At 45.3% G+C, this 16558-nt stretch overlaps 1 pseudogene; it reads left to right on the plus strand.

Annotated features, from left to right (window-relative positions):
• The first annotated feature begins 15912 nt into the window (after nt 1-15912).
• Nucleotides 15913-16030, plus strand: LOC124596890 (annotated as a pseudogene).
• The last annotated feature ends 528 nt before the right edge of the window (nt 16031-16558 follow it).

The raw sequence follows: 16558 nt of genomic DNA on the forward strand, positions 1-16558 counted from the left end.
GTTCCCGAAGGAACAGTTACCGTAGATGACCATGCAGCTTTGCTAGAAATGAAATGATAATTAAATGGACACCCTAGCTGCAAACAGGGGTTGATGTACTTCATTAGTGACACGTTGAAAATGTGTGTCACGACCGGGACTCGAACCCGGGATCTCGTGCTTACATGGCAGACGTTCTCTACATCTGAGCCACCGAGGACACAGAGGATAGCGTGACTCCAACCCGGGATCTCCTGCTTACATGGCAGACGCTCTCTACATCTGAGCCACCGAGGACACAGAGGATAGTGCGCCTGCATGGACTTATCCCTTGCACGTTCCCCGTGAGACCTACACAACTACATTCTTAGTGCGCCTGTTTGCAGCTAGGGTGTCCATTTAATTATCATTTCATTTCTAGCAAAGGTGCATGGTCATCTACGGTAACTGTTCTTTCGGGAACAGATACTACCGTCACATATAGTTAAAAAATATGGCTTCCCGGCCATTGAAATTCTTGTGCGAACGCACACGCTATGCCCGAACTCGTACGGGACTTGGTAGATTAATCTGCCACGAGTAATGAGTATGATGGGCAAACATCTATTAGGCGCACTACGAATGTAGTGGTGTGGACATGTTGGGAATGTGGGTCTCACGGGGAGCGTGCAAGGGATAAGTCCCTGCAGGCGCTCTATTCTCTGTGCCTTCGGTGGCTCGGGTGGATAGAGCGTGTGCCATGTAAGCAGAAGATCCGCGTTCGAGTCCCGGTCGTGGCACGCACTATCAACATGTCACTAATGAAGTACATCAACGCCTGTTTGCAGCTAGGGTGTCCATTTAATTACCATTTCATTTCTTTTTAAAGCGCTACAGAAATATGGAAATTCATGAGGCGAGATCGGTACGGTATCGGGGATGTGTAAGAACATCCCAGCGAAACTTCTGCAGTGGGCCGACTTGTTGCAACAGTTGTTTCCATTACGTTGCAGAAATTCCGCTGGGAAGCCCTTGTACAACGTCAATACATTCCAGATCTCGTCCCGTACGATTTCCATATTTTTGTAGCCCTCAGCAAAAGACATTCGTGGCCGTCGGTTTGCTTCGGACCAAGAAATGCACGTCTGGTTACAATCACGGTTCCGTAGGCAACCGCAAACATTTTCCCGTGAAGGAATTGAGCATCCTATCTCACAGTGCGACCAAGTGATGAAAAGCAATACCTCCGAAGTTTTTATGTGAAAACTCTTAAAGCCCTCTAAATAAAACAAACATTGTAAACTTCCTACATCTTGATTCTTTATGTTTACGTAGACTGACGGAAAAAATCGCACACCAAGAAGTAATCAACGTAGAGTAATGATGTTTCAGGAATGTATTTCTCTAGCAACGTACTTGCATGATCAAAGTTGCAAGATCAGTGGTTAATTCAAGTGCGAGAAAAGTCATTACAAATGTGAAATGCTGGTACTGTAATATCCGATGTCACCCCCAAACGTTGAACGGAAACATGTAAAAGTGCATGCATAGTGTCCTCGTACAGGCGTCGGATGTCAGTTTGTGGAATATACACTACTGGCCGTTACAATTGCTACACCACGAAGATGACGTGCTACAGACGCGAAGATGCTGTGATATGCAAGTGATTAGCTATTCAGAGCATTCACATAAGGTTAGCGCCGGTGGCGACACCTACAACGTGCTGACATGAGGAAAGTTTCCAACCGATTTCTAATTCACAAACAGCAGTTGACCTTGTGAAACGTTGTTGTGATGCGTCGTGTAAGGAGGAAAAATGCGTACCATCACGTTTCCGACTTTGATAAAGGTCGTATTGTAGCCTATCGCGATTGCGGTTTATCGTATCGCGGCATTACTGCTCGCGTTGGTCGAGATCCACTGACTGTTAGCAGAATATGGAATCGGTGGGTTCAGGAGGATAATACGGAACGCCGTGCTAGATCCCAATGGCCTCGTATCACTAGCAGTCGAGATGATAGGCGTCTTATCCGCATGGCTGTAACGGATCGTGCAGCCACGTCTCGATCCCTGAGTCTACAGATGGGGACGTTTGCAAGACAAAAACCATATGCACGAACAGTTCGACGACATTTGCAGCAGCATGGACTATCAGCTCGGAGACTGTGACTGCGGTGACCCTTGACGCTGCATCATAGACAGGAGCGCCTGCGATAGGGTATTCAACGACGAACCTGGGTGCACGAATGGCAAAATGTCATTTTTTTCGGATGAATCCAGGTTCTGTTCACAGCATCATGATGGTCGCATCCGTGTTTGGCGACATCGCGGTGAACGCACATTGGAAGCGTGTATTCGTTATCGCCATACTGGCGCACCACCCGACGTGATGGTATGGAGTGCCATTGGTTACACGTTTCGGTCACCTCTTGTTCGCATTGACGGCACTTTGAACAGTGGACGTTACATTTCAGATGTGTTACGACACGTGGCTCCACCTTTCATTCGATCCCTGCGATACCCTACATTTCAGCAGGATAATGCACGACCGCATGTTGCAGGTCCTGTACGGGCCTTTCTGGATACAGAAAATGTTCGACTGCTGCCCTGGCCAGCACATTCTCCAGATCTCTCACCAACAGCAAACGCCTGGTCAATGGTGGCCGAGCAACTGGCTCGTCACAATACGCCAGTCACTACTCTTGATGAACTGTGGTATCGTGTTGAAGCTGCATGGACAGCTGTACCTGTACACGCCATCCAAGCTCTGCTTGACTCAATGCCCAGGCGTATCAAGGCCGTTATTATGGCCAGAGGTGGTTGTTCTGGGTACTGATTTCTCAGGGTCTATGCACCCAAATTGATTGAAAATGTAATCACATGCCATTCTAGTATAATATATTTGTCCAATGAATACCCATTTATTATCTGCATTTCTTCTTGGTGTAGCAGTTTTAATGGCCAGTAGTGTAGTTCCACGACTGTTGACTTAGTCGGCCAGTAAAGGGGCAGTTAATGCTGGCTGTGGATGAAGTTTGGATTGTCGCCCGATGATGTCTCATATATGCTCGACTGCAGACAGATCTGGTGATCGAGCAGACCAAGACAACAACTCGACACTGTGTAGAGCATGTTGGGTTACAACAGCGAGACGTCGAGGAGCGTTATCCTGTTGAAACACACCACGGAATGCTGTTCATGAATGGCAGCACAACAGGTCGATTCACAACATTGATACAACCTTACAGTCTGGGTGCGTGGGGTGCCCCTCTGTCAGACGAAATCGCTCCCCAGACCGTAGCCTCAGGTGTAGCTCCAGTGTATCTACTACGCAGACAGGCCCTCAAATTCTCTCCTTCTAATCAGCGCATGACCATCACTGGCGTCGAGGCAGAGCCGTCTCTCATCAGCAAACAGAACAGACCCCCAATCAGCCCTCAAAAAAGCGGTCGCTTGACGCAACTGAAGACGCAGACGGCGGCGGTTTGGGTTCACTGAAATGCTCGCTACAGGGCCCGAAGCTTTCCTTGAAATAACTCCATTTTTAAAAGTTCGCTGTGTTACTGTGGTGCGCACTGCTGCTACAGATCTAATAGCTGCACAACAGCCACACACCAAGAACGACGGCCTTCCCTCTCGGTAGTGCCAAGTGGCTTCTGCAGCCGCATCGTCTTGCGTCTTACCTTCTCGTGAGCACCGCAGCTAGCAAACATGTGCTATGGCTGTATTCCTGCCGAGTCTTTCTGCTGTCTCATGGAAGGAACATCCAGCTTCTCGTAGCCCCATTACATGACCTCATTCAAATTCAGTGCGTTGTTAATAATGGCGTCTTCGTCGTCTTAAAGGCACTGTTGACTAACTTTGACTCATTGCGTCTTATCTCGAAGGTAACTCACACCCACGACCTTTACAGCGTGTGTTTAAAGCAAGGCTAGTTTGCGTCCCCATAGTGGTGCTACTAGCGCCACTGTTAGGTTACTGAGGTGACATTTGAATAGACGTCATCTTTTAGACGTAGAAACAAGCGTGCCAACTTTCATTTGACCCGCACAACTCCTTCTCCGTGCTGAGAGCTTTTTTCCGTCAGTTTATGTGCAGCCCTCTTGCAGTAGAAGGCTCCGAATTGCAGCGTGTAGCTATGTAACTATGCCTATCCGTGTTACAAGCGTGCTATAATCACTTCGAATTAGAAGAGTTCATCTTCACATGGAGTACCCTCTCCTCCAGTATGACGATGCCAGGCCCCACGCGAGCGGAACAAACACTGGTAGCAGTTACTTCTGTAAAAGATCTGGGAGTATGCGTACGGAACGATTTGAAGTGGAATGATCATATAAAATTGACTGTTGGTAAGGCGGGTGCCAGGTTGAGATTCGTTGGGAGAGTCCTTAGAAAATGTAGTCCAACAACAAAGGAGGTGGCTTACAAAACATTCGTTCGACCTATACTTGAGTATTGTTCGTCAGTGTGGGATCCGTACCAGGTCGGGCTGACAGAGGAGATAGAGAAGATCCAAAGAAGAGCGGCGCGTTTCGTCACAGGGTTATTTGGTAAGCGTGATACCGTTACGGAGATGTTTAGCAAACTCAAGTAGCAGACTCTGCAAGAGAGGCGTTCTGCATCGCGGTGTAGCTTGCTGTCTAGGTTTCGAGAGGGTGCGTTTCTAGATGAGGTATCGAATATATTGCTTCCACCTACTAATACCTCCCGAGGAGATCAAGAACGCAAAATTAGAGAGATTCGAGTGCGCACGGAGGCTTTCCGGCAGTCGTTCTTCACGCGAACCATACGCGACTGGAACAGGAACGGGAGGTAATGACAGTGGCACGTAAAGTGCCCTCCGCCACACACCGTTGGGTGGCTTGCGGAGTATAAATGTAGATGTAGATGTAGAGTGCTCCGACATATGCATCACTGCGACGTTCACTGTCATTGATCATCCTCCAAAGGGTCCCGAGTTGTCCCCCTCCGTTTTTCATGTTTCGAGAATTTAAAGAACACCTTCGAGGCATTCGCTCTGATAGTGAAGAAGCGGTACAAGCATAAGTGAGACTGTGGTTCCGTCAACATTCTACAGTGACCGTGTCAACAAATTAGTCTCTCCTAAGGAGAAATATGTTCGTCCGCAGAGTGACTATGTTGAGAAATAAATATTTAGACGTGAAGAATAAATATATAGGATGTTTGATTTATTTAAAGAGCATCATTCACAGTCGTATCTAGACGTATCATGGGTCACATATCACTCCAACTGCACACCCACACACCATTACAGAGCCTCCACTAGCTTGAACAGTTCCTTGCCGACATGCAGACTCCATGGATTCATGAGGTCGTCTCCACACCCGTACAAATCCATCCGCTAAATACACTTTGAAACGAGACTCGTTGGAACAGGCAACATTTTTTCCAGTCATTAACTGTCCAATGTCAGTGTTGACAGGCCCAGGCGAGGCGTAAAGCAGTCATCAAGGGTGCGCGAGTGGGCCTTCGGCTCCGAAAGCCCATATGTTTCGTTGGATGGTTCGCACGCTGACACTTGTTGATGCCCCAGCTCTGAAATCAGTGCAGTTTGCGGAAGGTCTGCACTTCTGTCAAGTTCAACAATTCTCTTCAATCGTCGTTGGTCCCGTTCTTGCAGGATCTTTTTCCGGTTGCAGCTATGTCGGAAATTTGATGTTTTACCGGATTCCTAATACTCACGGACACTCATGAAATGGTAGTACGGATAAGTTCCTACTTTATCGCTATCTCGGAGAAGTTGCGTCTCATCGACAGTACGGCGACTATAACACCACGTTCAGACTCAATTAAATCTTGATAATCTTCCATTGTACCAGCAGTAACCGATCTAAAAACTGCTCCAGACTTTTGTCTTGTATGGGCGTTGCCTTTTTACGTATCTCTGTATTTGAATACGCATGCCTGTACTTTCTTTGGCGTTTCAGTGTATTTCGTTTAAGTTCAGTACGACAACATAATCTATTCATATCATTCTAAAGCAGTCGGTTACTGTTAAATGTGACACTGTTGTTGTTGTTGTGGTCTTCAGTCCTGAGACTGGTTTGATGCAGCTCTCCATGCTACTCTATCCTGTGCAAGCTTCTTCATCTCCCAGTACCTACTGCAACCTACATCCTTCTGAATCTGCTTAGTGTATTCATCTATTGGTCTCCCTCTACGATTTTTACCCTCCACGCTTCCCTCCAATGCTAAATTTGTGATCCCTTGATGCCTCAAAACATGTCCTACCAACCGATCCCTTCTTCTAGTTGTGGTGTTGTTGTGCCACAAACTTCTCTTCTCCCCAATCCTATTCAATACCTCCTCATTAGTTACGTGATCTACCCACCTTATCTTCAGCATTCTTCTATAGCACCACATTTCGAAAGCTTCTATTCTCTTCTTGTCCAAACTAGTTATCGTCCATGTTTCGCTTCCATACATGGCTACACTCCGTACAAATACTTTCAGAAACGACCTCCTGACACTTAAATCTATTCTCGATGTCAACAAATTTCTCTTCTTCAGAAACGCTTTCCTTGCCATTGCCAGTCTACATTTCATATCCTCTCTACTTCGACCATCATCAGTTATTTTACTCCATAAACAGCAAAACTCCTTTACTACTTTAAGTGTCTCATTTCCTAATCTAATTCCCTCAGCATCACCCGATTTAATTTGACTACATTCCATAATCCTCGTTTTGCTTTTGTTGATGTTCATCTTATATCCTCCTTTCAAGACACTGTCCATTCCGTTCAACTGCTCTTCCAAGTCCTTTGCTGTCTCTGACAGAATTACAATGTCATCGGCAAACCTCAAAGTTTTTACTTCTTCTCCATGAATTTTAATACCTACTCCGAATTTTTCTTTTGTTTCCTTTACTGCTTGCTCAATATACAGGTTGAATAACATCGGGGAGAGGCTACAACCCTGTCTCACTCCTTTCCCAACTACTGCTTCCCTTTCATGCCCCTCGACTCTTATAATTGCCCTCTGGTTTCTGCACAAATTGTAAATAGCCTTTCGCTCCCTGTATTTTACCCCTGCCACCTTCAGAATTTGAAAGAGAGTATTCCAGTTAACATTGTCAAAAGCTTTTTCTAAGTCTACAAATGCTAGAAACGTAGGTTTGCCTTTTCTTAGTATTTCGTCTAAGATAAGTCGTAAGGTTAGTATTGCCTCACGTGTTCCAACATTTCTACGGAATCCAAACTGATCTTCCCCGAGGTTGGCTTCTACCAGTTTTTCCATTCGTCTGTAAAGAATTCGCGTTAGTATTTGTGACACTAGCAAACTGTAAATACCTTTCACTGATCGAAATATTGCCAAAAGTTATTATCGTTTGTTTCGTAGGTGGCAGCGAGAGCCGTGAAGTGTCGACGTGAAGCACTCTCCTTTGGCACTTCGTTAGTAGCACCCTTACGCTCATTAGTCTGAGCTGACGAATCCGCAACGAAATTTCTCGGCGCCGAGGCAGGTAATGAAGTGGCTGATGGCGGGGACTCAAGACGCCGGAGAGCGACCCACCCCGCTGGGCTGCAGCGCCGCTGGTGTGGTAATTAGAGGCATTATGCCCGCGCTAATCAGCAATATCCTGCTCTCTAATTGACTGCTGTCTGTGATTACACTGATCCCGCACCATTATCGGCTTCGCTTTGACCTCCCGGCTAGGCGTCAAAAATTTCAGACACAATCTCGCTGGTGGTGTGCGTGTACGCGCACGAAGGAGCACAAGTCGCAGATACATAGGAATACAAGCACGTCTAGTTTATTGAAACAATAGGCTGGCGCAAAGTAGTTCGTTATTCAGGGGACAGAATATGATCCTTTTCATCAGGACAAAGTGGAACATGTGGCATTTGGAAAAATATTAGTTTGAATCACGGTTCAACTGCATCATTCAAGGAGTAGACACCTGACATGAAGATCTGCTCTCCTCTGTCAGCCAGTACTGCTGCTGAATACTTATAATAAAGAATGAAGATAATGGAAAGTGCCACAGAAGCAGGTCCAGGAATTGGTGGTTTTTACTTTTGATAAAATAAGCATTCTGGATTAAAAAAAAAACTGATCACTCCCAGAAGACAGAGTCACCATGTTAATTTCATATAACACCGCCTCAAGTTGGTGAGGATAAGTATCCCTAAGACGCGGAGGTAACGATTAAGACGTTGATCCCGTCTGGGGATACACAGCTCCTATACGCCTGCACCGCCTGCAGATCATACAGAACAAAGTGTTACGCATAATTAGCTACACTCCACGCTACACACTCACCGTTGATCTTCAAAATGAATAGCACCTTGAAACCCTCGAGAAAGTATTCCAAAAACACGCCACATGACTATACAGGAACTCGGAACACTAGAACGATCCTTTGATCCTTACTCTGGTAAACTATGATCGCAACAACCGTAGGTGGGTGTATAAGCGGCCAAAGACTCTACTAGCTAGGACGTAACCACCTATGGCAAGCTACCATAGGCCCACAAGCGACAACATCGCTAAGTCCCTGCAAAACAGTAACATTGACTGGATATACCAGCTGCTATTAAAGCTGACCAACAGGCTACAGTAGGGAAACCGCCAAGATCGCACACTAACGCACAAACAAACCGCCAGCACTACCCTACACAATGAATTTTCTACATGACCTATCGGACACAAAATGATGATGAACCTGTTACAGGTATGCTGATGCTGACCGGCACCCAGCAGCAGCTGCCGAATAACATCACCGCACAAAGTGAATGGATCGACCTACATGATGCCCACTACTAAAAAGCCTACCCTTGCATGACCTTTCGCAGGCAGCAAAACAACCGCTCCTGTCTTGCAACCCAACCCACCTATCGCACAGGCTTTTTTCCCTTGGCTCTCCCCTTGGCACTTTTTTCCCTCTGACCTTGAAACTGCTACCATTCGTTCAACTTTAGACGCCGTGTATCTCCAGATGAGTGCGTATTAATAGTTAATATTAACCAGACGTACGCAAACTTCGTAGTACCCACATCCTGCCAGACCTCACTTTAGCGAAAACTAACACTTATGCAGAGATGGCAGCAGACCTTTTGTGTTGGCCATCATGCCGGTATGGGCGTGAAGGGGTCCCACCTTTATTATTTAAAAAGAAAAAAGAATAGAGGCTCGAAATCGCGACCATTGCCTTTTGCGGGGAAGCTACCAACTGAGCTACCCAAGCATGATCCACGAATCGTCCTCAGAGCTTCACTTCCACCAGTACCTCATCTCTCACCACCCCTGGCTGTGGCCAAGCCTTTCTCCGTAATATCCTTTCTTCCACGCCTGCTAGCCGATAAGGTACTGTCGGAAGTGAAGCTGTGAGGACGACTCCTGGGGCTTGCTTAGGTAGCTCGCATGGTAGTTCTTTGATTCCATACAAATGCCGCGATCGCTACGGTTGCAGGTTCGAATCCTGCCTCGGGCATGGATGTGTGTGATGTCCTTAGGTTATTTAGGTTTAAGTAGTTCTAAGTTCTAGAGGACTGATGACCTCAGAAGTTCAGTCCCATAGTGCTCAGAGCCATACAAATCCTGCTCACGTAGACACTATTTGACTGCAACAGCTTACGTCAACGATGGAAGGTTACATGATTCACTTACACCAATTCTGCAACATTCACGATGCTTTAAAGACACCAGCGTACTAGAATGAGCACTTGTCCGCGAAAGGCAAAGGTCGCGAGTTCAAGTCTCGGTCGGGCACACAGTTTTAATCTGCCAGGAAGTTTCACACCAGCGTACTGTTTTGAGAGTGTGATTAGCATTTTGTCTGCTGAGCGTAAGAGGCATACGTTATTTAATCGAGGTTGATATGTAGTAATCCATCTCTGAAGAATGACAAGACGAATGCTCCGATGACAGATAAACAAAGAAACACCGTCTGAACAGTGCTTGAACGCCCAACAGGACCGATCGGCCGCCATGTCATCCTCAGCCCACAGGCGTCACCAGTTGCTGATACAGAGGGCACGTGGGTAGGACGCCGCTACTTCTCAGTCTAGTAGCTCATCAATTGGCCTCATAAGAGCTGAGTGAACCACTCTTGCTAACGGCACTTATCACACCCGAACAGTGACCCACTAAGTGCTAGTCAAGTCCGACAGCGCTTAACTACGGTAATCTCACGGGAACCGGTGTTACCACTGCGACAAGGCCGTTGGTCTTTGATAGACATTACTGTGGCTCAATATTTTACTATGACTAACGATTTTCACCATGACGTCAACGCATACAGTAAGGTAATAGTTGATGACAACGCTGCTCCAGATACGAGTATCAGTCGCAAACCAAAGAAAATATTTTGTTGAGACCGACCTACATAGGGAGGAACGATCACCACGATAAAATAAGAGAAATCAGAGCTCGTACGGAAAGATATAGGTGTTCATTCTTTCCTCGCGCTATACGAGATTGGAATAATAGAGAATTGTGAAGGTGCTTCGATGAATCCTCTGCCAGGCACTTGAATGTGATTTGCAGAGTATCCATGTAGATGTAGATGTAGAAGAAGCGCGGCTGATGCAGACGCAGGAATTGCTCCTTAGTAAGGACGGTGTTGACAAATGAGTCAAACAAAAAATTGGGAAAGCAGAAATACTTATTTAAATTTGCGCTGAGCAAAGTGGTTGATTATCAGAGGACGTCATCGATGGAAACTTCTGTGGAGTTCACGTCGTATTGCGTCTCTAAATCATGATCGCGTGAGATAAGACCTGGTTCCACAAATACGATCTATAGTAGGTTCAAATGGCTCTGAGCACTAAGGGACTTAACATCTGAGATCATCAGTCCCCTAGAACTTAGAACTACTTAAACCTTATTAATCTAAGGACATCACACACATCCATGCCCAAAGGCAGGATTCGAACCTGCGCCGTAGCGGTCGCGCGGTTCCAGACTGAAGCATTTAGAACCGCTCGGCCACACAGGCCGGCGATCTATAGTAGGGAAATAGATCGTAAAGGCACAGAACACAATGATCCGCATTACATCTCCTCTGAACAGCAGCGTTGTCTGAGGTCAATGAATAGATTAATGAACAATTCTTGTCGCCAGCGGTCATTACTGTCAACTCCAACAAAGCACTTTTCTTGTATCTGATGCTTCCATTTTTATGATTCAGTTTGCAAATCTTTGTAGAAAGCTCTTGAACAGTACTGCGTATTTACAGTTTGCGACTAACCTGCTTGTACTAGTATATAAGGTGCCTCTTTTCTGTGCGTCATAAATTGGTTTTCGTTTTGTTCTGCGCCAGCACGTCACCTACGAGTAGTTTTCACTTTGTGAATGGACTGGCTGGGGGCATGGACTCCACTGAAAACCGACACGTTGTTTAAGGAGTGCTGTAGGCCGATGTACACGTGATTTTAAATCATTAGCAGCGTGAAAAATCATTATGACTAGAGCTCGAGCCCGATGAAAACATTAAAATAAACTCAAAATTTTTACAATTACCCACATAATGTAATACATACCATTTTTGTTAGAACTGACACACCTTGGCAGCGCCTGTTATAGTGACTCGTACTCCTGAAGTCACTTCATTTTATCTCCTTGCCCATTTTATCCCATCGTAAAAAAAAAAAAAAAAAAAAAAAAAAAAAAAAAAAAAAAAAAAAAAAAAAGTGGGTTATCTGTAATTTGCGTCCATTACGAGCTGATGGAGGGGTGTCCCTCGGCCAGTTCATTTGTAAATTTGGATAGTTAATGAACAAATCAACTTACATTTTTCAGTTTCATTATTATTTAATCGTACACTCTACACTGCTACTATGTACGTTTGTGAGACCAGTATCATGAGAATATCACAATTTATTTCAACCGTCCTGTACCCTTTCATGCCCTGCAGAATCGATTCAGTTTAATTCTTTCCAGGAGGATGTACTTTCAGAGTGTCTCGAACAAGATGAAAGATTCATGAGACATCGGCCAGATCCAAGTGTTACTCGACCTTTCCATTCTGATTTCTGGTTTATAGTTTATCAACAGCGATTCGAGACGAAGTGCTGGTGTAGTCGAATCTATGTTTGTATAGCTGATGTATAGTTTACAAATACTTCTGAGAACCATTCCACATTTTTATGCCTCCAAGCTAAATTCAAGAGATCTTTTCTTTGAAAAATTGAATCAGGATGTACACACACGTCTCAAAATTTTGTGCTGATATGTCTCAAACTGATGCTTTCATATAGGACTTTAAGTAACATTTCCCTGCTCCTTTCAGTAGTGAGTTAGACGGCCGAAATATAAGTAAAATAATTAGGGCCAAATAACTAGAATATTTTTATTTCTTTTACATTCTCACATATTTGAGTGTCTAAATTAGGACTACAGAAATACATAAATTACTTAATTTTTGAATTTCGTTTTCATTTCACTCTCACCACTTCATACATGTCTCTTCTGGTTTATTAAGCTTCTACAGTTTTCTCAGATATTCAAATATATTCACATCATGTGCCTTGGACCTCGTTTCAACCAATGATGAATCGAATGGTAGCAGTGATATTGTGCTGTGTGGTCATACCCTCCGGTGTGTTTGAAGTATGAAGTATGAAGTAGTGAATGCTATGTACGGCATTGGCGCTATCTGGCACCCGGTCTTTGATGTGGTCTTCTCACATGTGACAGGAAGTAGTGCGGAACTAGCTAGCAGAATGTGGAGCTTCTTGGCGGTTTTGGTGATAGCTTTCATCGTTCTGCCACCAAAGCGTGAAGAAATATATGTGGAGATCGTTGTGACAGGCTTTCCATAGCACTGTAATGGGCAGTACATTGGAGTTGTGTACTATTTAGTACTCTTCCGTTTAGCTGAAGTGTCTCAAGAGCTGCAACCTGCTGTTTGGATGTGGTTGACAACGGCCTTGCTGCAGTGGTAACACCGGTTCCCGTTGGATCACCGAAGTTAGGCGCTGTCAGACTTGGCTAGCACTTGGACGGATCACCGACTGAGTCTGCCGATTGCTGTTGGCAAGCGGGGTGCAATCAGCCCTTGTGAGTCCAATTGAGGAGCTGCTTAACTGAGAGGTAGCGTCTCCGGTCACGTGAACAGACAATGGCCGGGAGAGAGGTGTGCCGACCACATGCCCTTACAAATCCGCATCTAGTGACGCCTGTCGGCAGAGAACGACACGGTGGTTTGTCGGTACTGTTAGGCCTTCCGTCTTTTCGGTAGAGGTCGCGTAGTGGGTTTGCCGATGTACAACGAAATGGGCACAGTTTTAGGTCCTTTGCAATATGCCTCTGGAAGTGGAAGTGTTTTTGAGTAGTTTTTCTCAGCTGTCACATTTCATGGTATCGTACAGGGTGACGTTGTTGAACTACATGAAATAAATTCGTCGTAACTTCTGAACGGTTTGCGTAAGGACATTCAGACTACAAGGTTGACAGCACGGCGTTTTGGGAATTAGCATGGTTTGGTTTAGCGACGAAGGCCACTTTCATTTCGATAGGTTCGTCAATAAGCAAAATTGGCACATTTGGGGGACTTGAATCGACATTTAGCGACGGAGGAGTCTCTGGTGTGCAATGTCCAGTCACGGAATAATCAGTGCGATATTCCTTGATGGCTCGGAGACTACCGAATGGTACATGAAGGTTTTGGAAGATGACTGCATCGCCATTATCCAAACTGACCTTGATTTCGAAAGAAGTGGTTCATGAAAGATGGAGCTCGACCCCAACGAACCAGGAGGGTGTTTGACGTCCTGGAGGAGCACTCTGGGGACCGCATTCTAGCTCTGGCATCGGCCTCGATTGGTCGACATATTCTCGGGATATGATCACGTGCGGCTCCTCTTGTGGGGCTATATTAAAGACACGATGTACAGCAATAACGCGAAAACCACTGCTGAGCTTGAAACAACCATTCAGGAGGTCATACACAGCATCGATGTTCCGACGGGGCCGGCCGGAATGGCCCAGTGGTTCTAGGCGCTTCAGTTTGGAACCACGCGACCGCTACGTCATCGCCAATGATGGCAGGCACATCGAACATTTCGTAACCTGAATTCGAACATCTGTAGTGACCTTTACATGTTGAATGAAGCGTGTGCACGTCGCACTTTCTAACTCCTCTACGTTTTTTTTTCATATCGTTCACAATTTTCACCCTGTATTTTGAAACGTGAAAATACTGGCTAGCCTCGTTCATGTTCTGTCTTTATCAGGTCGGGGTTTCTTTCCAGGGCAGGCAGCGAGAAACTGTAGTCAGGGTGGGTTTCTAGTGAGTTTGGTTTGTGTATGTGTTCGTGGTCTAACATGTATGCCGTATTCGGGAATCGTTTATAGCTTGATTGTGAGTGGGTTCACTATGAAGTGTTATCAGTGATTGGGCCATACACATGCCATGTGTGTTCTGGTAGTTCCACTGGATGAATTATCAATGCCATACAGTTTGTCTAGGGTTTTGTGTTAGCTGTTGTTTTGGGAGCCTTGTGACATTTGTTTGAAATCTGAGTTCTTTTCTCAGTGTTATGAAACGAGTTATGAGTTTATAGATGAGGAAGGAAGTCCCCCACCACTTACTGGAGTGGGGGGGACTAGAATGTCTGGTGTCGAGCCTTGAGCAAATTAATTAAGCCTGGAGGCACTGCTGTGCGTTATATTATCATTCTGTGGTGTCGTTCGGTGACAGTCTGGGACAGCCGTGTTCCACAGAGTGTTAAATTTAACTGAGTGGATTTAATTAGTCATTATCTTATTCATTGTTCGGTTCTTGGGTGAACGTAAGCGTGCTTTGTTACGTTGTCGCCTTGTGTTGCTGTGTGTTTGCTTTGAGTACTCTCATCGTGACTTTAATTTTACTTGTGTGCCGAATTTTGTGTTGAATAATTTCATTGCCGTTTCTAGACTGAGTAGGCGGATGTTTTTGATGTCCTGTATTGCTATTATTGATTGGGCTGCACGTTCTGTTGTATGTTTTGTGAATCATTTGGCTGTTGGTTGCAATGTCGCCCCTAGGTATTGAAAGTCTGATGAGATTTTTATTTTTTGTCCTCTGATGTCGATCTCCTCATTCTTGGGTGGTTTGCCTCCTTTTCTGAAAATCACCATTTCGGTCTTTGTTACGTTTATGTGTAGTTTCATTTGTACCCTTGTTAAGTAAGCTCTGTGGAAGCCTTTCTTTACTGAGTTACAGTCAGTGTGTAAAACTTGTAATTTGAGTTTGATTTCATATACGTGGCTATCACACTGTCACTCTATTATTTTTGTAGCGCGGTGTCATTAGAAACTGTAATATGAAGAGAGGTGTCAATTTTGTGTGTCTTAGCTGGTTTTAAGGAACCAGGTTCTTGTTTGTTGTGTTATGTTAACATTTGGTATAAGTGCAAGCTGCTTATTTTCTGGTGCATATTTATTAAGTTGTTAAGAACAACGGACATATGCTCGTTGCCGTGGTCGTTCACTTTTCTCAGCGCCTGTCTTTAGCTCTCACGTGTAAAGTCCTTTGGCCAAAGCTGCTCTAATTCTTTTGTGACAAAGCAGTCTTTAACGCTGGTTACTACTAAATCCTACCACCGTATGCCGGGAATTACTGTTATTGCTGATCAAGCTAGAGTTGTTCAATTATTTTATCAGGCTACTGTTGTTAAGTCCCTGTTCTAAAGTCAAAAGCTAGTTTAATCTTGGGCTAGTGCCGATTACTTTAGTCAGATTTTACAGTAAGTGCCCACTGGCATAGTTTTAAGTGATGGTAAACATAGAAAATTTAACAACTGATCACTCTAGCTGCAGGTGTAGTTTAGAGAGCGGCCGCTACTTTGTCTGCTAAGATGTAGTAACTTTTAATACCAACTGGACACATAGATAAATCTTAAGCATGTAATTTCTTGATTGTGAATGCTTGTGTTTGAAACATTTTGCACGTTGCTATCATGTTTAATGTTTATTGAATGTCATTCTGATTTATTCTTAGGACAAGTCGGCAACGGCCTTGCCACAATGGATGCACCAGTTCCCGTCAGATCACCGAAGTTAAGCGCTGTCGGGCGTGGCCCGCACTTGGATGGGTGACCATCCAGGCCGCCATGCGCTGTTGCCATTTTTCGGGGTGCCCTCAGTCTCGTGATGCCAATTGAGGAGCTACTCGACCGAATAGTAGCGGCTCCGGTCAAAGAAAACCATCATAACGACCGGGAGAGCGGTGCGCTGACCACACGCCCCTCCTATCCGCATCCTCACTGAGGATGATACGGCGGTCGGATGGTCCCGGTGGGCCACATGTGGCCTGATGACGGAGTACTACTTAGGATAAGTCTCAGCTGAATGTTTGGTATGATTTTAAATGTCGTCAGCCAGTGGTATTGTTGCTTGAAGTGACATCAATTTGCTTACTCAGACCTCTGCGTAGGGTGCTTCCGCCTTCCGTCAGTCGTCTATACCCAGCAGGTGAGAGACGTGACACGTTGCTGTTACTGGCACCGCGCTTGCTGAGATGAGCTGCCTCTCACAGCTGGCAACCACCTTCAAGCAAACTCAGTCGCAAACGACCCAATGCTCCACTCGCCAACCATGTTCCTGGCCGTTTCAGATACGCTGGTCATAAACGTATGTGTATTCCTCAAGTATT

The sequence above is a fragment of the Schistocerca americana genome, chromosome 2 (assembly GCF_021461395.2).
Source record: "Schistocerca americana isolate TAMUIC-IGC-003095 chromosome 2, iqSchAmer2.1, whole genome shotgun sequence".
Lineage (NCBI taxonomy): Eukaryota > Metazoa > Arthropoda > Insecta > Orthoptera > Acrididae > Schistocerca > Schistocerca americana.